The following is a 27,804-nucleotide window of genomic DNA, read 5'->3' as shown; positions in this document are numbered from 1 at the left end:
GAGAGAGCGGATGAGTTTCCCAGCACGGTGCAGAATGTGGAACGGGCCCGAGGCCAAACCCCGGCTCACGCTAGCGCGCACAGAGTGCCGAGCTCAGGACAAAAACTCACCAGCAGCACTGGAACTTTATTGATTTTAATTATATGGGAGTCGGCCGTTGCATCAACTAGGCCATTAAGACCGAGACGAGGTTTTCGAGACCACACACACACACACACACACACACACACACAGAAATGATATCATTTTAATTCAAGATCACGTCAATGTGGCATTTTTAACACTTAAATACACTTCTAGAGCAGTTGCACGGAGGGAAAAATAAACAAAACGAGGGAGAAGTTTTTCCAGAGGCTTATGCTTAATGGCGTGGAACTAATACACGCGTAATAAAAAACAGAATAAAAACTAGCGACGCTTGGAAGGTGAATTTCACAAATTGAGCATTCCTAGACCATCAGTAACATTAACAAAATAACCAACCAATTATTTTATTATTATTACAAGGCAAATAAACTGAATTATTAACACTGATTAACCACTACACACTGAACATCCCACCAACCAGTAAAATAGAAACCAGTGTCATGCATTTGCGTGTTAACGTACCATGTTACTGTTAAAATGACAAGTTAATTCTATGCTACTATTTATAGTATTGCGTTTAACATGAAATACCGAATTTAATGAATATAATACGCTTCATCCAGCACTGCTTGAACGTATGTGGGTTCATAACGATATCAATAACAACACAATTTTTTAATTATTTTATTATCACTACTACTGTTTTGTCTTTGAAGAGTAGAAACGTCCGTCCACAAATTTAATACCTGCCCTTCGGTCTCTCTCTTTCATTAATGATGGTTTTTTAAATGATTCATTTTACGTCATTCTTGGCAAGTCGCTGTAGGATAAGAGAATAAAACACTCTTTACAAATGTAATACCTGCCCTTCAGTCGTGTTCTTTTACGCACAATCTCTGCTCCTGACGTGACTTTCAGGCTGCCGGTAATCACGCCGATGGTCATGAATCGATCGGTTTGTGTGGAATTCACTCACTATTGTAGACTTTTAAGTAGAAACACCAAAATATCGCATACTCGTTAAAGCAAATCTGCAAAACGGGAGAAAAAAAAGAAACGGTATTTCGCTTACGTGCGAAAAAAAGAAAAATGAAATAAAATTCATTAACCCTCGTGCGTCCTCATGGACATTTATGTCTTTTTCGTTCGTTTATTTATTTATTTATTTCTTTTATCATCTGTTCTGTGTTAATGAAACGGCATTGAATTTCTGCAACAGGTGTGTATTTTTATTGGAATTTTAATACTTCACCATTTGCTTTCATAAATCTATTTTAAACGAGGTTCACAAGGGTTAGGGTTAGGGTTAGGCGTATTATTAGATTCTGTGTTTATCTGCTTTTATTTCGTCGACGAGGTTTCAAAACATTTCTCTGAAAGGTGTAATATTTTATAAACTCAGGTTTAGCCTCTGGGGAAAATCCACGCTTTTCCTTTTTTCCGATTCTGCTGAATTATGGAGCGCCGCGGACCGGCTGATTAAATGATGCAGATGTGTGTGTGTGTGTGTGTGTGTGTGTGTACTGAAGATTTTATGTGTGTGTGTGTGTGTGTGAGTGGATATCAGAGTTGTGGCTTGTACTGTATGTGGTACTGAAGATTTTATGTGTGTGTGTGTGTGTGTGTGTGTGTGTTTTTGTCCAGGCAGAAAGGTTAAAGACTGAATGTTTGTGTGTTTTTTTTTTTTACTGATGTAGAGCAGAACTCAGACCTTCAGGTCTCACTCATAACCGAGTTCCCAGAGTTCCAGCTCCGTGTAGGTGATAATTGAGGTGCGAGGTCAAGAGTCACTCAGATACACTTCAGACTCCGCTGCACAATGTTCCTCACACGTCACGCTGAAGAGCCAGACGCTCTTAGCGTAGATAAGAACATGGCTAGGGATTTAAAATAGACCCAGCTCTGTTTGTGTGGAAGAGACGGCTGGATTTAGTGACCGTGAGAACGGAGTGAATCTGCGGAACGTCATTTTGACCGACTAAAGACGATAAGAGTGACGAGTGAACCCTACACGTTCTTTAGCTCATACTTGGTAGAAATTTGATTTTTTTTAAAAAATGACGCCGGATGACGAAAAAACATCTTTAAACGTCAGCGCAGACGCTGTGTACGGCGCTGCGTTTACTTCATCGGCAAAGCGAGGACGTGTTGAGGTCCTCGATGCTGATATCCTGTTTCGGTGATTAATTAACCCTTGTGTGTGTTACACGTAGGTCCATAGAGGACAAGCATGTCCACGTCCAAAATCCGTCAGAGAAATATTATATAATAATATCGTTTTCCACTTTCACCGACTTCGATTCTTTCCCCCAGCGTCAGGTCTGATCAGAATTACCCAACATTCATCTGTTTTCAGAACTTTAACCCTTTAAACGCCGACTTCTTCACACAATGCAAAAATCTTCAAAGTTCAGGAACCTTCTTTGACTCGTATACATGGGGAGGGATTTCCAGTACAAAGTCATTTCTTTCTTTCAAACTGTTCACACACACACACACACACACACACACACACACGTTTCTGCCTTAATCAGCTGTACATGAAGCATGACGAGAAAAACATCCCAAACACAACAGCCCTTCCTTATCTCACACCCCGCCTCCCCTGTCACCATGGAAACGGGGCTGTCAAACACTCCCCGTGGCACTGCATGACCGAGTGTACCGGTCTGTAAATAGTCCGTCATTCACACAGGAATGTGCATCACTGCATTATCTCACACAGTCAAGAAGAACCTGACACTGATAACACCGGGTCTGTTTTGTCCTCCAGCATGATTTCACCCTGACGCGAGGTTTCGTCTGACACACACGAGGACACGCACGAGGAAACACCTTCCTTCACTCCGATTAAAAAGGGAGGGCGTGACTGTACACTTAAAGAGATCAGAACGTCAGTAACATTTACGAACACGCTGTAAATAAACGTTTGCTAACGCGCGTGCGTGTTGACTTTCGGAACGGATAAATCTCAGTCTGTATTTTTTATTAGCATCTAAAGAAACGTCCGTTCGTCGACGTTCTGAATTTGCCGCTGTAAAGTGACTGTTCGGATTCCTGTGAAAGGTTTTGCGTGAATGCTTTCCAGAACTCAGAATTCAGTAGCGACACCTGATGGGGTTTTCCCAGACCGCCTCGGATTCACTACATCGACAGTATTTGAATCGCACGAATGCGATTCAGCTGAGAGAGTGAGACGCTGACGTGTCGTTCATGAACGAGTCACCGTACTCTATTTGTACATGCGCGTTCGGACGGCCTTGCTGATTTAGCAACGTGATAAAAACCCAAAGCGAAAGTAATGTAGCTCGACAAAAAAAAAAAAGAGAGAGAGAGAGAAAAAAAAGAGAAAAAAAGTCGATGAGTCGTTCGGGAGTCGACACTGAATCAAATGATCTGCTGGAACAATCCAGAACCGTGTTCTCGGTGTTTTACGGAACCGTTCGATATCGTTATGGCTCTGAATATAATCGTTGATCATCGGCGTAGAGAGAACAGGTTCTGCGAAAGGTTTGCTCAGAAAGAGTCGTTTGTTTTATAAGGAAATGAGCCGTAAGTGATACCGAGCGTCTTGCAGAACCAGTCACGGTTCTTCTGGAGACTTCTGGAGACTGTCGCACTCGCTTTTTATTTCTGCAGCGAAACCCAACGACCTTCATCACGGTGGTTTCTGTCTGTAAAGTGCCTCTTATATCGTAATACGCTGCTTTCTTTACTGACGTACAAACATTTGTTTCTGTAAAATTTCATTTTGTATGAAAGAACAAGCCCGGAGTTAGTACAAACGTCTAGAAATAGGTTTTAGTAATCTTACACGTGGTCTGTTGTAATCGTGTAGCAGGAAATACTAGACGCGTTCGACTATATTCAAGGATATTTTTCACTTTCTAAGATGTCATTTGTACTCGCTCCTAAAAAAAAATAAAGTTTGTAGTAAAAAAAAACAAAAGGGCTGCGCCTAAGACGTCTGCACAGTCCTATAAATCCTGAGATGATCATCAGCACACCTTCTGAGCAGGCGCTTCATCGCAGCATCGTTTTCTCTCTCGTGTACGCATCAGCCTCCGACTCGTCTTCGTCACGCGGCCGATTCGCAACCGGAACGGTTTCCGCGGGTTGGTGACGTGATTTGGATTCGTTCTGCGCCTGTACCTCTACCTTCCTGAAGACTTTAGCTCCGAAAAGAACGGTGCCCACCTGACCGTCTAACCGTCGCCGTAAGAAGATCTCCATCGACTAAAAGGGGTGTGATAGATTTCGGTTGGAGATCTCAGGAAGGTAGATCTCAAGGAAGAAGGTTGGTGAGCGCTGCTCTTCGCCATTAGCCTCGTTAAAAATACTAGAAACAATCGATATGTATGAATATGCTAATTAGACTCCGCCCCTATGTCCTCCTGCCACCGCTAACAGCCAAACATGTCTAACATTAGCTGTCTTGACTAGCACGTGAAATGTCTCGCTCATTAAGGATCTAAATCTAGATCCAGATTTCTGTAAACGCTGTTGTTTAAGAAAAATTATTATTATTATTATTATTATTATTATACACAAATCTAGATTATATGGCTAAACGAAAGCATTACCTTTCTCTCTGTCTGTCCTGGGCATATCTCCTGAAAGCTGTGTGTATAATTCAGTAAACAGCGCTCGTCTTTTTCTCTCGTCCGCCAGCGTTCTTAATAACGAGCCAGACCGGGCCGTCCTGCCCTTTTGTTTGGGCGCCACATTACTTCTGAACTATTTGTCACGGAATCCATCAGGCCTTTCTGGAGAAGCCGAGACACGTGGACCGGTCTGAAGAGAAACGCGGCTCGTCCCGCAGGTCTGACGCCGAGCGCGAAAGGAAAAGCGACTCGTTATCGTCGCTAGCGAGCAAAGACGGGCGCTGCTCGGTTCGTCTCTCCAGCAAACCGTGGCTTCACGGGAACACCGCGCACGCTGGTCAAAATATTCTTCTTTTTTTGGTTTTGGCTCAGTCTACACGTGGCGGGGTTTGTTTTGTTTTTTTGGGGGGTTTTTTGCGCACAGACGTTACATAAACACTTTTTATGCTAAGCTCTGTTAATAAACCCTTCCAGGAAAATGAATACGCTTGAGACTTTCAAACATGCCATTAAGAGCAATCTAGCTTTAAATCGCTTTCAAGAACCCAACAATCACAAAGCACTGGGTGCACAAACATGACATCTGTCATCACACACACACACACACACACACACACTGTTATTTTATTCTGACAAAAGACAACAGCGTAGTCGATCACGTGACTAGCGCATTCCCGCACGATCTGGTATTAACGCTGGGTTTTGTTTTTTTGTTGTTTTTTTTTATACACGCTGGAGTTTTTGAAAACTTTTTTATTACAGTTTACACCCTAATGGCTAAAACTGTACATGAAGAAAATAAAACGTAAAATTGATCCACGGAGCCCATAAACCGACTCTCGATGAGTCGTTTTATTAAAGTGTGCTTATTTAGCGTACTTAAGTATTACGAGAACCTTTCCCCAAAGGTACTCCGCGGATTTTCCGCAGATCCGGGCCGAGGCGTGTCACGTGACGTCATCGCGACGCTCGTTCAGATAAAGCGCTCTCCGGTTCACGTGCGTTCAGCTGAAAGTTCTCGTTTACCAACAAACATCGCTGTGAAAGACCGTGCGATCGCGTTTTCTGCAAATAAATAAATAAATAAATAAATAAATAAAGCAGAGAAAACAAATAAAAATGGTAAATTTTGAAGAAATAAATGAAACGCAGTAAAATCGGGCATTTTTGGCTGCAACTCACGGAAAAAAAAAAACACACGTCCTTACAGTGTGTAAGAACACGCTGCTGTTCCCACGTCCTCGATCTCAGACTTCACCTCTGATTAAAGACCACTTAACAGACGTGGCTGTAAACAGCAGCTGTGTAATTACGCCACGCTCACGCTCCACGACCTCCACACGAGCTTCCGTGTAGGAGCTGCAATCGAAAACATCTTTCCACGTTGTTCCGTTTTTTTATAAACGCCGAACACAGCCCAGAGAGTCGAAATCGTCAAGAAACGCAATAAGATCCATCGTATCTGATTAAGACCGCTCTGTACGCTTCATGGCTTCGCTCGCGCAGTATAGGATAAATCCGTCCTGACGATCAAACGAGGTGAAATCCACGAGATCGGAGAGTTTCCTGGAGGCTGAAGGGAGAAAATCCGAGGTTCCAGGTTCGGTTAGCGGCGTGGCACGGCAGACGAAAAGGTGCACGGGTGACTCCTTATCAAACGGCCGGAATTATTCCCCGATTGTGCTCGTAAATGCTTAACACAGACGTCTAACCTCTCGGCAATGGATTCGAAAAAAAAAAAGATTTTTAAAAAAAAAACCAAAAAAAAAAAGCAGAGGTGGGAAATTAAAGATTTCTTTATTGCTGTTTTTATTTCATTTAATACTTTTACTCGCCGAGAGTCGAGTAACGTGCACACACTGAAGATTTATCGTTTTTAAACCCGAAATTACATAACTACAGATTAAAGCGCCATTGGGAAGGTACGTGCCTGGGGGCGGAGTCCGAGTAAAACAAAGGCGTGTGTCAGTTACGCACGATCCGGACCTTTTTTTTTTCCTCCTGGATTTCCTTGCGTGATATGGGCTCGAGTGAGGAACAGGGTTAAGTCCAGCGCTTCCGTCCATGAGAGCGGGGTATTTTTGTGAATTTTTTTTTAACAAAAAGATCAAAAAGAGTTCAACAATAAATACAAATTTTCACAGCCTTCTTTGCTCATATTCAGCATAAAAGGGCGCCAATATCAGTGGAGGTAGCGCTGTATTTGTAAAGCGGTGGCTTTTCAGCACACTTTTAGACCGCCTCAGAGTCGAGAACTCTTTGCAGATGTCTTTTTTTTTACATTCGCAAACAGCCGTATGACACACAGCTACGTGAAAGGTAATATCTGAAAAACCATAACCAAACGCTACGTATTAGTGCTGAGCTAGTTTCGATCGTGCTAGCTAACGTGAGCTCATGTTGGAGAAAGCCGTTCACACGTTTATCATTTAAGATTTGATACGTTTCTGCTTTAAACTGAGTCCAGTGTCGCCTCTGTGGTTAGATTTGGTGACCGCAGACCCCTTTATTACCCTAGCGACTGTCCTGCACTCGATACGGCCCTCCAGCTCACGTGCATTCTTTAAAATACTGAAACGGTTCAATGAGAATTTCGTAAATCTGTGGCGCAGTGACCGAAGATGACTGCTTCCTATAAAAAAAATCCATTTTAAAAAGTAAAGCATTCTTCTTCCTGCGCTGCATTTCGACATGCAAACGATCACGGCGAGTCGACGAATATGCAAATGACCTCTATTTGACATCTGTAACACCTAGCAACTTTTTTTTTTTTTTTTTTCCTTTTTTTTTTTGAGTACGCATGAACTACTTTCTCCTCAGAAGAGCTCGGGCTGCTGGACTGAGGAATCTGGAGCTGTATTTGAGCTTTCCCTTGAGTAGAGTCAGCGGAATAAAAACTCGTGAAAGATTTACATGTTCTTCTCCGACCTTCTCCGTCTCCTCCACTATCCTGCTCTCGTCTCACCTGCGCGAGGAAGAGTTGATTATCTACTTCCTCCTCCTCATTCTGAAGGTGTAGCTGATCCTCCAGATGCTGGTGGGACAAACGAAATCTCGGCGGAATGATGGATCCGAAACCCAGAGTCGCTCTGAAGTATCTGAACAAAGAGATCTCAGATCTAGCGTGTCACAGCTGGAGCTTATCAGATCCTCCTCCACAACCTCCACAACCTCCTCAGCCCGGCAGCGACGAGGTCGATCAGGAGGCAGAACCTCAACTGAGAGAGGAAGTACTAATCCCAAAAAACACTGTGTGTTTCACTTGGACTCGCACCTCCCCGGCACACACACACACACACACACACACACACACACACACACACAGACGTCCTATCATATCGCTCCAGTCTGCAAACTTTCCACCTTACATCACTTGAGCTCCCAAAAGACCTCGGCTATTCTTACTATTCATTTACTACCCGCTATTCATATCGCCGGGTCCGCGTTTCCTCCTGCACGCCTCGCTGTTATGCCGCTTTTCAGGTTTCAACGTGGGAGAAAAAAAAAAAAGAAGTTCTCCTTGTGAACTATTCTGCCAGACGAGATATCCGACACCATCACACCGCGTTCTGTTTCAGAGGAACTTCCTATGTAATCTGAGACACGACTAAAGAATTTAACCGCAACCTCAGTTTGAAACTCAACCCACCTGATGTGAACTTCACGTCTCATACGTGTGTCACGCCGGCTCGCGGGGCCATTGTGCAGGTTTTAGCTCGTAAACACCCTGAGGGAATGACCTCATCGGTGCAGCAGAGATAACTCCACGTGACACGCTGTTATTTATTCACCTCCAGAGCAAATATTTAGCCTGATATCTAACTACATGCGCCGACGGTTATGGACCTCTGAAACTGTTTCGACTTGATTGCGTGATCATAGTTTAGTGTGTGTTTTCGGATTCATTCCTTCATTTATTTATTTATTTTTTCAAATAGAACTACATCATACTGCCGTGAATTCATAAATAACGCTTCTATCAGTGTAAATGAATAAATAAATAATAAGGATAAAATAATAAGGATGTCCACCTAAAAAATGCAACAAACAAAAAATCTACTCGACTGAACATTGCCAAACAAAGTCAAAAATCTTAAAGCGCACCTATTATGGATTCGAAACGTGCCTAGTTTTGTTTTAAAGCTCTCACAGAATAGATTTACACGCATCCGAGGTCTAAGAACACTTTAACGTGCTCATCGTTTAAACTGCAGCGTTACCTTTTTTCCCCCCAGTGTCACAAACGACTCGTTAAACGATTCGTTCTAAAGGATTCGTTCTAAACTCCTCCTTTCAGAGAGCATACTCTGCTCTGATTGGTCAGACGTCCCAGTCCGTCGTGATTGGTCTACCGCTGTCAGCGAGCAGTCGATGAAGATCAGAGGCGGGGCTTTTTGTTACAAACCTACGTAAGTTAGTACAGGAAGTAAAGTCTGGAATCACTAACGAGTCGTTGCAGCTGTTCAGAATCGGTTCTTTCTTTTGGGAGTCGATAACTCCGCTTGTCGTGCGCTTTGATTATTGAAACTTTGCAGACCCAGACGGCCGTATAACACACTACGTGAACGGTAATATTTGAAAAACCATAATAGGTGCACTTTAATCTAGTAAAGTATTCAAGAGTAACGTGAGAACAGTTTCAATGAAAATTTCCTGATGGTGCTGATTATTTTCTTCTTAATACCTAGAACTTGTCAGGAGTTTAACATTTAGCAATATTTGTACTTGGTACGCTCTTAGAACCTACGATGGTTCTTAAAGGGTTCTCTGAAGGTTTGTAGTATAGTTAATTGTAATTAGCTTCCAATCAGTACTCATAAGGGAAATGTCTAAATTTGCATATTATAATTGGTTAATAAAAATCCAGTAAATTAAAGCTCCATTATTAATCACAGGGTGTCTGTAATCAACTTTTAAACCACGATCAGATATCTGCTGAAGCATCTCATTTAAAGATCGAATCTGCCGAGCAGCCAGGCAGGGCGGGGCAGGGTGTATTATTCATTTTATTATTCTGCGCTTTCGAGTGACTTACTCATTCTCAAAACACAATCTCTTAAAATCAACACTATTCAGTTTCTAGTAAACGTCTCACATACTTTATCCTGGTTTTTTTTTTTCCAAGCGTCTGTTTATGAACAATCGATGCATCCACCAGTAGAGACTGCTCTTTTCCCATCGGTAACGTTCTCTTTATCACACCACATGACATCATCGCCTTGCCCTTTCCCCCCTTTCTGTTTCCTGAGTGAGCTGTACAGCTCACCATGGCAAAGAACCGGGACACACTGACTCGATCCAGCTGAAATGCGTCCCTCAGACGCTGCAGAGACTCGTTAAGGAGTCGACTCACTGAACACTGAGTCGACTCGCATACCTAGGGAACCGTTTTGATTTTTTTAGAAAGATCCTGTGACGCTCCCACTGACAAAATATATCAGTATTTCATATACAGTCCCCTCCAAAAGTACTGGAAGGGCAAGACCATGTGAAGACATTTGGGTTTGAGATCAAAAGCTTTAGATGAGACAGGAGTTTAGGATTTCGGCTTTCGTTTCCTGGTATTTACAGCTAGACGTGGTAAACAGCTTAGGTCATGGCACCTTTCGTATCAGACCAGACGATTCTTAGGCGAGCGAAAGTATAGGAACAGACAAGTCTTGAAGCAAATGAAAGTAAATGACACTTGATATCCGGTTGCGTTTCCTTTACTCGCAGTAACGGCATCAATCCTGCGACTCTCTGACACCAAACTGTTGGGTTCTTCTTCTGTGAAGCTTCTCCAGGCTTTTACCGGCAGCTTCTTTCAGTTGTTGCTTATTTCTCCCTTCAGTCTCCTCTTCAGGAGGTGAGATGCTGATCAGTTGGGTGAAGGTCTGGTGATGGACTTGTCCAGTCTAAAACCTTCCACTTTCCCCCTGATGAAGTCCTGTGTCGAGGTGGAAGTGCGTTTTGGATCGTTGTCTCGCTGCATGATGAAGTTCCTCCTGATTCATTCGGATGCGTTTCTCTGTAAAATGTTCCTGTAGACTTCTGAATTCATTCTGCTGCTCCCATCATGAGTTCATCATCAATAAAGATCAGTGAGAATGTTCCAGAAGCAGCCGTGACACTACCTCCACCATGTTTCACAGATCAGCTTGTATGTTCTGGATCCCGAGCAGATCCTTTCTTTCTCCACACTTTGGACTCACTGAAATGAGCCCCATCTATAGTGTAAGGGTTACGTTGGGTAAACCTCGCTCATTACACAGCACATTTCAGTGAGTCGCTGTGAACCTGTGGGGCACAAAGCAGCTCGGGGAAAAGTAGTACACCAGCAGAAAGCTAATTAGAGCGCAGTGAAAAGAGTTGGAGACCCAGGAGAGAAGCAGAGACGACACCGACACACACACACACACACACACACTCACACACACACTGGAGTAGGGTTAGTTTTCGTTGCTTGGCTGCTCTAACGTTCTTCAAGAAAGGTAAATCACCATGGACAACCGCTACAACTTTGCAAGTCCCTGTAATTCGCATTAGCATATGAGAGCTACCGAGACTGCCTACATATTTGCACAACATATTGAGACACCTAGGCTAATTTTAGCTAGCGTACTAGCAAACCTGGCTACTAGTTTTAATCACACAATTAAACCTTTGTACAGTTTTGTACAGGGTGGTGTGATAAAGCAAAATTATTGTTACCGCACATATCCATCCATCCATCCATTCATCCATCTTCTATACCACTTATCCTTTCTTCAGGGTCACGGGGAACCTGGAGCCTATCCCAGGAAGCCTCGGGCACAAGGCGGGATACACCCTGGACAGGGTGCCAATCTACCGCACACATTTTACACACATTTTTTTAATCCGTTTATTATTATTGGAGCATCCTCTGTACAAGTCCCTGTGAATGAGCTGTACTTTGGAAATGATACAGAACGTATTAGGACGAGCGCGTTAATATAAACCGGTGATTTCGCTGCACTACTGTCAGTGCTACGCCTTCTGACCAATCACAATCCAGAACTCAGAATCCCTGCATGTAATCATTATAATCTATCGGAGCAGGCAGGAAATGAAAACCAAACCCGCTGAGGTGTCGTTATTTATCTGTATTTTTTTTTTTATCGATGACATTATGTCATATTAACCCTTTCTCGAGGCGCACCACCATTATCAACCAGTTATGACTCAACTGACTTATTGACATTTTCAATCAGTGTAACCAAATGAATTGTTTTATCAGGGTATGTCTGTTATAAGACGAGTCAGGACACTGTTGGGTTTCTGTGTGTAGAGTATCGCAAACAGTTCACATCTCTCCACAATAACACCGGTACTGGGAGATAAAACGGACAGCTAAACTAGAGATTTTTTTGATAGTAAAACACCGTATACGACTGCCACGATAAAATGATTTACGTGTGTTACGCGTAGCGTATTTGTCACTCATCAGCACTGAAAAGCCACGTGATAGATTCTACTCAACACTTGTGTAGCGCGTGGACGTTCATCCGAGTTTCCAGGTCCGAATCCGGGACGATGCCCGCATCAGCGGTTCCACTACTTCACTGGTGCAAAATTAGTCAATGCTAAACATTTATAAAGGAACATTTCAAGCAACGTATCAAAGGAACTGCTGTTTTACAGCCGGAATCAAATGACTTTTCAAACACGCTTCTCTTCGGCGATCAATAAGGACCGAGAACTCCCGTGGACGAGCGGAAGCTGGATGTTTTCTCGAGCTCTGATGAAAGAGGGACTGATGATAAGCTGAGCAAATTTGGTGGAAATAATTAACACGCTGCCTTCTTCCAGGCCGTGATGTGTGGACAGTAATTAGGAGATCGGCTCTGCGTAGACCAGCAGACCTTCACAACAAGATACTGCTCTCTTCAGACTTTCCGACAGCTGTGACCTTTGGCCCGGTCTGGCATGCGTACGTCCCAAATCCTCATAAATATCACGCGGTTCTGGACTGATTCCCATTCGCTCATTGGTTTCCTCTAAACAAGCTTGCTACTATAATCAAGAATTAGGGGGTTTTTTTATGCTGCTTTTGGGAACGCAAACTGGTTTTAAAACGGGTAGTAAAAGCTAAAGACATCTCTTACCTACATCCTTTCTACATCATCTGAGCGGCGTGGAATCCCTGGGAAGGACGTCGTTAGCTATTTTACCCGACACCACGAGGGGAAAAAAATCGCTAAAGGAAAATTCCGCTACAGACACTAATGGTGACTCGAAAAGATTCAGCAGCGGAGATATTTCTTCAATTATTTTACACTCAAAACGCCCTGATAAACAAGACACTGTTTCGTTTCCGTCTTTTAAACCTCCTTTCACGTTTGAGAGCACAGATATTCACGGCTTTATCTGCTCGGCAGCACGGACAAGAGAAAGTACAAAAGATGTTTTGTTGCCCTTCTCATGCAGAAGGTTCTTACGGATTGTACAGGACACAGAACATGTGAAAAGGAAACCTGTGTTTGAAATACAACACGCTTTATTTCTGCTGATCTTAAAGCTGCAGACAGCACGCGTTCCCCCAGACGTTTAAATCGTCCGTCGCAATATTTGGAATCTATCAGTCAGTATGTTCACACGGACAACAATAATCCACGCTTAACCCGATTAAGACGATAGTCTGATTAAGAAACTAGCATGTAAAGAGCAATTTTTAACTACCTTAATCCGATTAAAGTCACACTCGAAGTAAACACAAATGGAATTAAGGCGTGTGGAGTATTCCTGTTTTAGTCGCATTATGGAGGTGTATTACAGACATGTACACACCTTAATCACATTATTAACGTCGTGTGGGAGTTTTCACCGCATTTTTCGACAGGACACGATCACACACGGCAGCGCTCGACCGTTTTACGGCAGAACAAGAGAGCACGGCTGCGTCCCAAACCGCGTACTTGCCTACTATAGGCCTGCAGTGGGGAAAAATACAATCTATCTCGGCTACTATATAGACGGTAAGTACGCGGTTTGGGACGCAGCCCACGGCTTCAAGCAGTCATCTATTTGCACGTACAGCATGACAAATTATTAACTGCACTTAATTAAAAAATTAATAAAAACACCCGAAACTGCATACGGTTCCATAACGAAGACCAACTGTATGTTGATACATGAAATTCTGGAGGGACGTCGGGCGGCGTGACGCGGTGACGTAATGACGTGTGCTGTTGATCGATCTATGTTCTATATCATGTAAAACGGGTACATGAAAGGAATATTCTAAACACGACTCATGTAAACACCTTAATCAGAATATCGTCTTATTCAGAATAAGGTCAGTAATTAGATTATTGCCGTCCATGTAAACGTAGTCAGTGTTTCCTGGTGCTGTCGTCCATCGGGTCCAGAACGCTCCAGACAAGCCTGTTAGTCTCACAGAATCAGAAAAGGCCTTGAACGTTCTTTTGTTAAGGAAATATTTAAAAACAAGGAAAGTTAAACAGTTAGCAAGTGCGAAAACCAACGGTATCGCAGGTGTAATGTTTAACCAAAAACAAGAGCATCATTAAACAGTAGCGCCATCATCGCAGTTTTGGCGAAACTCCTCCCAGATCTCGGTGAATGACCTCGCCGTTTGATCGGATAATCGGGAGAGGAATCCGGTTGAAATAAACGTCCGTTTGTCTGACGCCGCGCTCGACCGACCGCGTCGTCGATTCGTAACCGCATGGCACCATTACATTCATTTACATCTAACAGCTTTACGTAAAAACATCAGCTCCACATCGGCTGCGTGATTAAAATGAAATGAAAAGCTATCGGGTCACTGTAGGAATCTTGTTGCTGGAAACTCAAACAGAAACTACCTGCAGTTCGGTCCGGTTAAACATTAAACCGGTTTTATAACCGGCGCTCACAGCGAGGTGAAGAGGTGATAAAACCCTCTAAAAGCAAACGACACGAGCAGTGCTCAATGACAAACGATTTTACATAAGCACACAAAAAACACAGGATTTTCAGGTGTTACAACGTGCTAACACACACACACACACACACACACACACGCACACACGCACGCACACGCATACCTTTCATTTTCATTTAATTGAGAATTAGCAGTGTGTGAACGTGTGCTCGCAGCGCATCACGGCTAACAAGGCATTAACAGGCTAATTAAATTACAGTGCAAATTACAGGGGCAGGAGTTACAATCAGCTCTCTAAAAGTGATGTACAGCACTGGAACGCGATCGTTTTTTCTCTTTATACACTAAACCACACCTTCAGAATCTACGCTGGACTGCAGACTTCACGTACGTGACTTACACAGCTAGCTAAGCTAACCTTCCGCCCGCTAGTCGATAACTCAACTGAACAGCATTTAATTCTAGATCTTAACGGATGAATTTATCCATGACACAACAATATCCTCATGGTTTGTTTTTGTTTGTTTTATATAACATTCGCTAGCACAGCATGGTTTATTATCGTTAGCACAAAGTTAGCCAGCTTATAAGCATCGACCACAGAGAAAACAGCACCAGACGTAGCGTAATCGGTGGAAATATCCTGAATGTGGGTGAATTTGTGTTATATTTCGTATTATGAAATTATAACAAATAAAAACACTAAAAACAGTTATTAAAGGATCAAACGCCGACCATGTCGGAGCGTCTGCTTTAAAAGCTGTAAATGTGTTTACTTTTCAGGTCTGAGAGCTCTCACCTGCAGTTTTAGCGCGGATTCTCCTCCTGAAGTTACGGACTCCTTTTTACCAAGTGTGGAAATAAAGATTTTTTTTTTTAATATATTTTTTTATTTTTTAAAATAACAATAATACTGATTCAGCTCAGAGGAGTATTTCCTGTTTCCTGAATGCAGAATGATGTAGAGTGAGTGAGGAGAGTCATGTCTCATGGGTCTGCGTGTATTTCTCTTTGTGCGTCTGAACACAGGAACGATGACGAGAGCAGGAGGAGAGATGAAAATTAAAAAAGAGAGAGAATAAAAACCAGGCTCTTTGATGTTTTTTTGTTCTGAGCTCAGCTGCGGTTTGTGACTTTTCTCTCTCTCTCTCTCTCTCTCTCTCTCAAGGTTCAGCGCATTTAATGTTGTGCAGAATCACAGTGCCACAAAAACACAGACTTCAAAAGAAGCTCTGGTTCTCCACACACACACACACACACACACACACACACACACACACACACACACACAGAGGAAAGCAGACATTCCTCCCAGGTCACACATTTCCTCATCCAAATCATAAATGAAGATCTAATAGCAAAACATCTGCAATTCAGAACCTCGGCTGTACCTCCAGACTTAAGCGCTATTCAGAAGCCATGTAAGGGTTACGCACACAGGGGCGGAGTCTGTCTAAAACAGAGGCGTGTCTCGGCTCCGCTCGATTCTGACCTTGAACTTGCGAGCGAGGAGCTGCGCCGCTGTCTGACAGTTTCATATGGCCACAATATTTCACGCTGAAATCCTTCAATAAAACACTATGAAATGCTGTTTGAGGACAATATCGCGTACGTTATTTAATAATATCATTAATTACTCATTCATTAATGAACACAGGAACCCTTTAGGAACTGAGGAACTATTTCAGGAACACAGAAGCTTTAGGTGCTGTAGAGGAGTTCAGGATCACTTTCCTCATTCTTGAACTTACAGCATTTTCCTAATGGATACAGACTCTCTGATATCTTTTCTACACTTTTTTTGGCTGGTAGGTTGCGATCCGAATGGCTCTCGGTATTTCCATGTATATGCATCTACTGTACATGCAGGGCTTTCCAACAGAATCTTATATTAATTAGCCATTCAGTACGTTTACATGGATAACAATAATCCGATATGAACCCGATTAAGACGACACTGCCATGTAAACGGCGATTACTGAGGACCTTAATCCGATTAACGTCACACTCGAAGTAAACACGAATGGAATTAAGACATGTGGAGTATTCCTGTTTTAGTCGCGTTACAGACATGTACACACCTTAATCACACTATTAACGTCGTGTGGGAGTTTTCACCGCATTGTGCGACAGGACACGTACACACACGGCAGCGCTCGACCGTCTGACGGCGAACAAGAGAGCACGGCCGCGTCCCAAACCGCGTACTTACCTGCTACATAGTAGGAGAAATACACGTATTGAGGTAAGTACGCGGTTTGGGACGCGGCCCACGGCTTCAAGCGGTCGTCTATTTGCGCGTACAGCGCGACAAATAATTAAGGTTAATTAATTATTAACCTTAATTATTAATACTTTCGTACAATTAAAAACAAAACAAAACCGCATACGGTTCCATAACGAAGACCAACTGCATGTCGATACGTCAAATTCCGGAGGGGACGTCGGACAGCGTGGCGCGGTGACGTAATGACGTGTACCGTTAATCCATCTATGTTCTATAACACGTAAAACGGGTACATGAAAGGAATATTCTAAACACGACTCGTGTAAACTCCTTAATCAGAATATCGTCTTATTCAGAATAAGGTCAGTAATTAGATTACTGCCGTCCATGTAAACGTAGTCAATTTGGCTAAATCTGGCACATTTGACCTTTCTATTGTATTATTAATGTGCACTGTCCCGGATTAAATAAACAAATAAATAAAATAAAACAAATATTCTATTGAGCGTCTTGTTAGCAAAATAAGTAAACAAAAAAAAATTGAGGGATTTTGCTGACGTGCAATTAGGAAAGATCTGCGGTTGGTTGTCTGCCAAGACAGTCGAATAACCTCCTAGTAGGTTCTTAGATGCATTTAATAACCAAATACACCAGATTCTCTAGCGAAAGCCAGGTGATGCTAATTATTACTATATTGCTATAGCGAAAGCGCAGATCGTTTCTAAAAGCTACAATCACCTCAACTTCATATTACTGAAATGTCGTTCTATATGTAGAACTACGTAGTTCCTCAAAAGGTTCCTTTACTCATAAGTCAGACATTAGCGATAACGCAACACTATAAACTGCGGTGATGGCTTACTAACGGAAGAATGCTTATTATTTGCTTTCAGACAACTTATCTGCAGAAATAAAAGCACGATAAATCCAGTCCTGGTTCACAATTAAGCTCTGGTATTACACGAAATTCCACACTCAATCTGGAGTCCATAAAAATGAAAAACTCCACGGCTGAATGTAGGTAACTATTTCAGAGGGCTTGTGAAATAATAAGGTCCAAAACTGGGTCTGCGTTCATGAGTGAATAAAAAGCTACAAGCAGGTCAGCGTATAAATGCCAGCCTGGAACTCGAACCACAGCAGAACATCTAGGACCTGATTACTACTGCGTTTACAGATGGTGGTTTTAGGGTAGCGTTATGTACGAAGAAATTCTAAAATAGATTATAAATTATCTGTAGTGCTGATCTGCACAGCTGCAGACAGAAATGCTTCATTATGTTCCACGTGGTCTACATTCAGAAAAACACTGCATTAATCATTGATGCCTGATGTGTCACAACACAAAACTGCTCACTGCAGTGAAGCACATGTACATTCAGAGGAACAGTCTGGTAAGAGTGATGACATTTCAATGGCCTTAAATACAGCAATCACAAAAATAAGACACAGAGACCCTGCTTACACCAGGCAACGGGGGCTTTATAAAGGACACAGAGGTTACATACAGGACTACATACATGGCTTACATAAAGGACAGAGGGGTTACATAAAGGACAGAGGGGTTTCATAAAGGACAGAGGGGTTTCATAAAGGGCAGAGTGGTTACATAAAGGACAGAGAGACTACATAAAGGACAGAGAGACTACATAAAGGACAGAGGGGTTACATAAAGGACAGAGGGGTTACATAAAGGACAGAGGGGTTACATAAAGGACAGAGAGACTACATAAAGGACAGAGAGACTACATAAAGGACAGAGGGGTTTCATAAAGGACAGAGGGACTACATAAGGGATAAAGGGGTTACATGAAGGACAGAGAGACTATATAAAGGACAGAGGGGTTACATTAAGGACTACATAAAGGACAGAGGGGTTATATTAAGGACTACATAAAGGAAATAGGACCTATATAAAGGACAGAGGGGTTACATAAAGGACAGAGACTACATAAAGGACAGAGGGGTTACATAAAGGACAGAGGAGTTACATAAAGGACAAAGAGACTACATAAAGGACAGAGGGGTTACATAAAGGACAGAGAGACTACATAAAGGACATAAGGGTTACATAAAGGACAGAGAGACTACATAAAGGACAGAGAGACTACATAAAAGACAGAGGGGTTTCATAAAGGACAGAGGGACTACATAAGGGATAAAGGGGTTACATAAAGGACAGAGAGACTACATAAAGGACAGAGGGGTTATATTAAGGACTACATAAAGGAAATAGGACCTATATAAAGGACAGAGGGGTTACATAAAGGACAAAGAGACTACATAAAGGACAGAGGAGTTACATAAAGGACAGAGAGACTACATAAAGGACAGAGGGGTTACATAAAGGACAAAGAGACTACATAAAGGACAGAGGAGTTACATAAAGGACAGAGAGACTACATAAAGGACAGAGGGGTTACATAAAGGACAAAGAGACTACATAAAGGACAGAGGAGTTACATAAAGGACAGGGGTTACATAAAGGACAGAGGGGTTACATAAAGGACAGAGGAGTTACATAAAGGACAGAGAGACTACATAAAGGACAGAGGGGTTACATAAAGGACAGAGGAGTTACATAAAGGACAGAGAGACTACATAAAGGACAGAGGGGTTACATAAAGGACAGAGGGGTTACATAAAGGACAGAGGGATTACATAAAGGACAGAGAGACTACATAAAGGACAGGACTATATAAAGGACAGAGGGACAACACAAAGGACAGAAGGACTACATAAAGGACTACATAAAGGACAGGACTACATAAAGGACAGAGGGACTACATGAAGGACAGAAGGCTTACATAAAGGACTACATAAAGGACAGAGGGACTACACAAAGGACAGAAGGACTACATAAAGGACAGAGGGACTACACAAAGGACAGAAGGACTACATAAAGGACTACATAAAGGACAGGACTACATAAAGGACAGAGGGACTACATGAAGGACAGAAGGCTTACATAAAGGACTACATAAAGGACAGAGGGACTACACAAAGGACAGAAAGACTACATAAAGGACAGAGGGACTACATGAAGGACAGAAGGCTTACATAAAGGACTACATAAAGGACAGAGGGGTTACGTTAAAGACAGAGGGCTTAAGTAAAGGATAGAGGGGTTACATAAAGGACAGAGGGGTTACATTAAAGACAGAGGGGTTACATAAAGGACAGAGGGGTTACGTTAAAGACAGAGGGGTTGTATTAAAGACAGAGGGGTTACATAAAGGACAGAGGGGTCCTGAGCCTGTTTTCCACATCACTGAAGAAGTGCAATTCTCCAGCACACCGACTGCAGATGTGTCGCAGAGACATCTGTATAAAGACATCAGGCATCCCAGCCACAATCCATATTAAATATCTTGTACAAGTGTAGAAACAGGCCTTTGTTCTTTTCCTGTTTTATCTGTCATGCTCCATCACGTTAATTTGAAATCCTGTACCACAGAAATTCACTCGACAGCAGCGGAAACAACAGAGAGCTCTTAAATGCAAATCTGTCTCGTCAGTACAAAGCAGTGAATCATGTCGGATTTATGATGACGATGCAGTCTGGAGGCATCATTTTCTGGGAGACGCTGGTCATTTTTCATCACCCGGCAATAAATCATACAACTTTAAAATAAAAGGTTTTGGGAAAAAAAAAGAATCTTTACTCCAAAATCCCCCCCCCCCCCCCCACACACACACACTGGAAGTCTAAGGGCAGCTGATAAACTCCGTTAATAAAGCGTTATGATTGTCAAAGATTTCACTCTGTCGATGTGTTATAAAGCAGGTTTTTAATGGCAACCTTTTTATCATATCCTTTCTACAGTATCATATTGTAACGTATCATACTGCATACAATAAAATGTGTTATGATGCAATATCCTACTATATACATATATATATATATATCACATTTATTATACATTACATAATATGTTACATATAGTACTGTATCATACTGCACTAATGTATTTAGTAACGTAGCATAAAATAAACAACGTAACACCATACTGTAACGTATAGTATCACAACGTATCATGACGTATTGTAACATATCATATTAGATACTGTAAGATCGTAATGTATCGAGTAAGAAAGGAAACCGTATCATAACGAACTGTACGGCGTAACATCATATCACATCGCATCGTAATGTAATATAACGCACTGTATTATAACGCGTCATATCATACAGCATCGTATCAAATTATAAGGTATTATATTGTATTGCATCACGTTTATATCGTATCATAACCGATTCAGTGGTAAGAATTGAAATCGTATCATATCGTGTGGAAGACTGAGTTGTACATGAGGTGTGTATGTTTATAAAATCAATCAATCAATCAATCAATCAATAAATAAATAAATGCGTACATTTTAAAATAAACAACAAAAAAACACCCCCTATCCTCCAAGAGAAGCTATCGTCTTCATTCATATTGCATTCATATTGTGATTTATTCTCCCCTGAAGAGGAACGGTCTAATTAGAACGCTACGGACAGATGTGTTTAAGGCGAGTGATATGCAGAGTGTACAGTAACACGTGCAGGAGAGAGAACGCCTGCAGTTAGTGTCCTGTTTAATGGCGTATAGCGACTGCAGAGAAACGAACGCGACTGCAGCACGTATTGACAGCAGCGTCACACTAACTGCAGCAGTCACTAACAGTGTGTCCATAACACTGAACTTTTACTGCAGTCGTACACACTGCAGCTTTACTGCAGGTTGTTTTGCTGCATTACTGCAGTTCATCTTCGCGAGCTGTTTATAGATTAGCGATGGATCCAAAAACGCGATGCATCACAATATAATACCGGATCGATCTATATTAAGACTTTAAACTAGCATCACGAGCTAACGAATAGACGCCGCGATGGAGTTTCTATCTGACGCACACAAGTGCCGGTTTCCTGTTCTCGCATTTCTCCTCGCTGGAACTCTGAAGAGAAATACAGTGAATTTTATGAATGCAGAAGCGCACGCTCTTTCCTCTCCTCTCCTCTCCGCTCCTCGCCTCTCCTCGCCTCATCTCTCGACACACTGAGTCAGCTCTTTGGGTCACGCTCGAATCCAGAGAGATCCGGAGAGATCGGACACGTGGATGAGTGCTCTCTTTTCCTCTACAGCTTTCATTTAAATCTGCTAGAGAATCTCACGTCTGCACACGGTGGGGGGTCTGAGGCGCTACACGCCGACGCGTCAGTAGCTAGCGGGTCACATTCATCGTCAGGTCTCCCGCTGCAATGCGAGGACACGACTCGCCGTACCGCAAGCGTGTCATGTGCAAAACTGTCTGATATAGTGATACGCTTTGGGGTTAAAAAAAAAAACAAAAGAACCCTGAGATGTAGAAACATCCGCAAGCGTCAGCGTGGTGTGCGACTTCTGGCTCTGACAGTTCCTCGACCTCAGCTACATCACTCTAGAGCATCACTGTTTGTACACGTCCACGATACCTTCTAACAAATTTAATTCGTTCTGCTTCCCAAAATATAAACAATCGAGCCTAAATTAAACCACCGACCACATGACTGACACTGCACACGCCCTTTCCCATAGTCTATACACAACCGTAACACACTCGCGCTTACATACAGCACCTCTAACCGCTGCACACAAAACTTTCTCAAGAACCTAACACTCGATATTGCCACCTTTTATTTTTTTTTAAATGCGGTGAGTATATATTCCTCTAAAAAAACGTCAAGTCGATCGCAGCTAGGCTGGGCGATCTTCGATGAAGAAATATCAAACTATGATAATTAAGCGAATTTCTAGAATATTTACACGATATAACGCACGTATCACAATTGTAAAAACGGAAAATGCAAACTCCTCTCTCCTGAAAACTTTCCTGAGCTGGGAAACCGTTTCTTTAACACACTTCTTACAAAAACCGTTACCACGTCAACAATTATCCATTTCACTTTGTTAAACATCAGTGAGCTGTTACTATAGAAACAGAGACGGATTAGAGCAAGCGCGTTAATATAAACCCGCCGTTCACGTTACAGCCGGAACTACAGTCCGAACCGCGCCGTTATACAAAAATACTGCACGCCTACTGACCAATCCGATTCGAGCATTCAGCCGTGCTGTGGTATAAGACGATATAATATCAGTAGGGTTAGAAAACTGTCACAATTCTGATATTTTCCGAGTATTGTTAGTATGGAAGCAGCAGGATGATATCAGATCTTAACATTTGTACCGGTTTTGTTTTTTGTTTTTTTTCCCTCCTTTTCAGTTTTAAAATAATTCCTTTTTGTAGCCATAAAATAAAATAGTATTTTCTTTAATCCAACCTTACTGTTTTAATGGCAGTTTGTTAACAAACCTGTATACATCATTATATATACATATATATATATATATGCACATCATATATAAACATCGTATATAGCATTGCGATGTAATGCGGAAATGCTGCATGTAAACACAGTTATTGGGGTCAGTAAACCCTTTTCCTCCTCACTCCCCTACCCGAGTCTGATGAACGGTGCAAACCATGTCTGAGTGTTTAAAAAGGCCTCGGCTACATTAGCCATTATATGATTATTTTCTGATTATTATGTTGCACACACGTTATTTCCAACAGTGCCTCTACGTCCTGTCTTCCTGTTTGAAACCCAGACGATCAGGACATAACGGAGAACAAACAGACTTTTGTGACGATGGCAAATGATCTGCACTTATATAGCGCTTTTTTAACCTTAGCGGTTCTACAAAGCGCTTTACACTGGTTCTCATTCACACACACACACAGACACTCATGCACCAATGGGAGCGGAGCTGCCATGCAAGGCGCTAGCTTGCCATCGGGAGCAACTTCATGTTCAGTGTCTTGCGCAAGGACACTACGGCATGTCACGTAGCGATGTAGTCACGCGGGCCGGGAATCGAACCTCCAACCCTACGATTCGTGGACAACCCGCTCTACCACCTGAACCACAGCCGCCCCGATAACTCCGTCATCTATGAACTACTGAGCCCGATATCGAGCTTCTCCGACTGCACGGACGTGGGCGAGTCTGAAGCACAGAAATGATGATGTATTTTTTTCTTTCTGTAGAATGGCATGTCGAGTTTCCTCTTACGCTTTGTGCACAGGAAAAGAAGCTGTCCTGCGATTTTATTCGTCCGTTGTAAAGACAGGACACAGACGTTCCAGTTCGGCTCGTTTCCTGGAATTTTACAGCAGCATTTCTAGGAAGTTCCTGCCATTCCATGGTGTGTATTCAAAGAAATGTTCCATCTGCTTCTCCCACTGAGAATATTCTTAATTTCAACTCGCGCTGGAAAGAATAACAGCCCCGGGGACGTGGAGTCACCTGCGGAGGGTTTTCTGGTTGAGTTATGGAATGGTGAAAGTCAGAGACACTCGGGGTGGGGGGGGGGGGGTATGTGGTATGGGACGGTCAGCACGGGTCACACGCACATTTTCTGTGCAATTCGTTGCGCAGGAACCGATATAAGCACCAATTAAAGAAGAAAGTATATGTTTTTTTTTTTTTTCACGTCATCTGTTTGGAAAGTTTGTGTATTCAATGGTTAGTGATATCACTGAGGAAAAGTACCGTTTAAAACAAGCTAACTATAAACTAAAACACTCAAGGAATATAGAGAAATATAAATAAATAAGACTCATGACTTCCCAATTAGTCCAGTATTATATCAAATCGAGTTCTGGATCGTGATTGGTCAGACGGTGTTGATTAGTTTTCTTTAACACTGGCTCTGATTATAGTGCAGCTCCACGTGATGAGGTTATATACGTCAACGCGCTCGTTCTAACACGTCGTCCTTTCTACAGCAGGGACTCGTACGGCGGATGCTAGACTAATAATTTAAGGAAGGAGTCTACAGTGTCGGCACTTTGTAAAAGTCAGAGGAAAATCTATAACTTTAACTTTTCCGACAGAGGAGATTACGTTGGTTTTTTTTTTAACAAGCTGCAGGGGGTTTTTTTTTAAACTGCGGGGAATTATTTTAAGACATAAAGAGAGGGCTTGTGAGGAAACGACTGTTTATAGCTGCTATAGCGTAAGTGAGAACAGGGACTAAGATCGTTTGTGTTTGGGTTTATTGAAATACCAGCTTCAACGAGTATTTCATGGCAAATACGGGTATTTATCAGACATAAATAAAACACAAATTCAGTGATAAAATTCTAAAAAGAAATAAGTAATAAAAAGTAATCAAATAAAATTCATTTAAAAATCGCAATAATTTTTTTTTTTTTTAAAAAAGCTTTAAAAAAAAGTCAGACATTTCTGTATGAGGTTTCATTATTTAACAAATTGTAATCATTGGCAAATAATTGGAAAATAATTTTGAGGTGGAAACAGTAACTCTGCTTCATCGCACTTTGTCGTTGATTGTTTTACTAAAATAGCACCACACACACACACACACACACACAGAGTCTTTTATTCGTTAAATAATTTCACCACCCAAAGCAGTCCACTCACACGGATGGGCTGATCCTGATACATATCGTGTATCAGAGAAAAGTATCGCGATATGATATTTTTATCACATCGCCCGATCCTACATCTGACAGAATCGATAATTAGAACCAGCACAGACCACCGGGAAAAACAAGTGAAGACAACCGGCCGGAGAGAAGCCGAGAGCGCGTCGCTACACGCAGCGTTAATAAACTCGTCATATATTACTCATTCATAATGAGCCATTTTAGAAAAACGATGAACAAGCCAGTTTATTTTTAACACAACATGATTAGTCTTCAAAGCAGTCAAAGCAGGTCTGCAGTTACCACTTCCAAAACATCACTCACCACACACACACACACACACACGCAGAGTAGAATGTACACACCTGTATGTCACATTGCAGAAGGGCTGTCCCGGGTAGAGAGCATACTCCGAGTAACCCTGCTGGTTCCACATGTCTCGCTGCAGCAGTGCAGACTGAGCTAAGCTGCTGCTGCACACCAGACACTCCGAGTTTCATTTAAAAACTCACACACACACACACACACACACACACACACACACACACACACACACACACAGCGCCGCAGAGAGGAAGAGAAACAGGAAGAGGAGGAAGAGACGGAATACGTACACAAATATGAACACATATCTAACAAGCTCTCACACACACACACACACACACACACACACACACACACAGCTCCCCTGCAGCTCCTAGAGCTTGCCTTCGTCACTGGGTTGATGACGTAAGATGCTCTGCTTTGGTGGACTCGCTGTGGTCGTTATGGGATCCTCATGCCGCTTATCTTCCCGAACGAGACGGCAGAGGAGCGAAAACCAACAGCGGCGAGGAGAAGAGGAGTGAGACAAGGAAAGAAAGCCCGGAGAGGAAGTGAAGGATATGAAAAAAAGAACCATTTGACTGGAAATATCTGGAGCAAACATGCTCAAAATTTCTGTCACATATTTATGCAAATGAGGCATCATATCATTAAATATGCATACATTTGCATCCTCAATTTGAAATGTTTTATTCAATATCAAGACGTTCTTAAAGATGTTTTTAGAGTTGTTAAGATGGATCTTTTTATTCATTTTTAATCAAGAAAATGCCATGCTGTCTGATTTAAAATAAAACAAACAAACATTTTTTAAAAACACTTAATAATTTATAACGTTAAAAAAAAATAAAAAATCAATAACCAACAATCAAAATGAACTCTTCCTGGTCGGGAATATATTCCAGAGGAACATCTCAAAATATTTCATGATCGCATCTAGAAACTGACATTTTGAGGAAATAGTTGTTTTACTGTGTTTCTCCTTCTGTTAGTGTGGTTTCTATGGTTCTCTATGGGAGAAAAGCATAAAGATGTGACCTCGGCTACATGTGCACCATGGCGTCTAGCCCTAATGGTGCGGGAGGAGTGAGGGCGAACCACAGCGGACAGTGTGTTGTCTCCTTGGAGGCGAACACATCCACTTCCGCTTGGCTAAACCTCAGTCATATGGACTCCACCACTTGTGGATGGAGCCACCAATCCCTGGGCCTCAGCCCCTGCCTCAACAGGATGTCTGCCCCCACATTCCAGTTGCCCAGAATATACAAAAACTTTCCCTCTGCCCAGAGAAGAATTAGTTGCACTTGCCTGAACAGGGGGTACGAACATAACCCTCCCTGTTGGTCCATATATGAGACCACCACGGTGTTGTCTGTCAACACATGGTGATGCCTCAATTGAGGAAGAAAGAATTTCAGTACTAGAAATATGGCCCGCATTTCTAGCCAATTTATATGTCACACCTGAAGAGGGCTGCTCCAGAGACCGTGAGCTGGACAGCCATCTAAGAACACGCCCCAGCCTGTGAGGGAGGTGTCTGTCATTACCGTCTTGCAATAAGGAGACACCCCTAAAGTGTGACCCAAGGCTAGAACCTGGGGACACTTCCAAATTCTCAGAGCACGTAGGCATCACCGCGTAACACTGATTACTCTCAGAGGTTTTGTCCCCAACGGTATGACATTGGCTGTTGCTGCCATATGCTCCGACAGTCTCTCGTAGAGACTGAAGGGGATGCCGAGATCCAGCCTTATCTTGCTCAATGTTGATAGGATTGACCCTACGCATGTTGGGGATATTGTAGTAGAATCCTTAAAACCCCTAGAAAAGTTCTCCACTGCACTGGCGAAAGCATACTTTTTTGAGGTTCAACCTGAGCCCCAAGCTCTTCATGTAGGCGAGAACAACATCTCGATGTTGAACCGCCAGTTCCCTGGTTCATGCTAGAATTCACCAGTCGTCCAGGTAGTTTAGTACAAGGATGCCCTGAAGTCACAATGGAGCCAGAATGACATCCATGAACTTTGTGAAGGTGCGAGGGGATAAAGCTAGCCCGAAGGGAAGAACCCGATATTGGTATGCGTTGTCTCCAAACGCAAACTTCAGGAACTTACTGTGACTGGGCAATATTTCTATGTGGAAATATGCACCTTTCAGATCTATTGTCACAAACCAGACCTCAAACTGAATCT

The 27,804-nt window shown here is 42.5% G+C and overlaps 1 protein-coding gene across 1 annotated transcript in view; it reads right to left on the bottom strand.

The window, feature by feature from the left end:
- Positions 1-27,804, bottom strand: part of plekha7b (pleckstrin homology domain containing, family A member 7b) — a 144,245-nt gene that overhangs the window by 84,661 nt on the left and 31,780 nt on the right. The window lies entirely within an intron of this gene.

The sequence above is a fragment of the Ictalurus furcatus genome, chromosome 10 (assembly GCF_023375685.1).
Source record: "Ictalurus furcatus strain D&B chromosome 10, Billie_1.0, whole genome shotgun sequence".
NCBI classification, from domain to species: Eukaryota; Metazoa; Chordata; class Actinopteri; order Siluriformes; family Ictaluridae; genus Ictalurus; species Ictalurus furcatus.
This window is presented reverse-complemented; position numbering and strand designations above follow the sequence as displayed.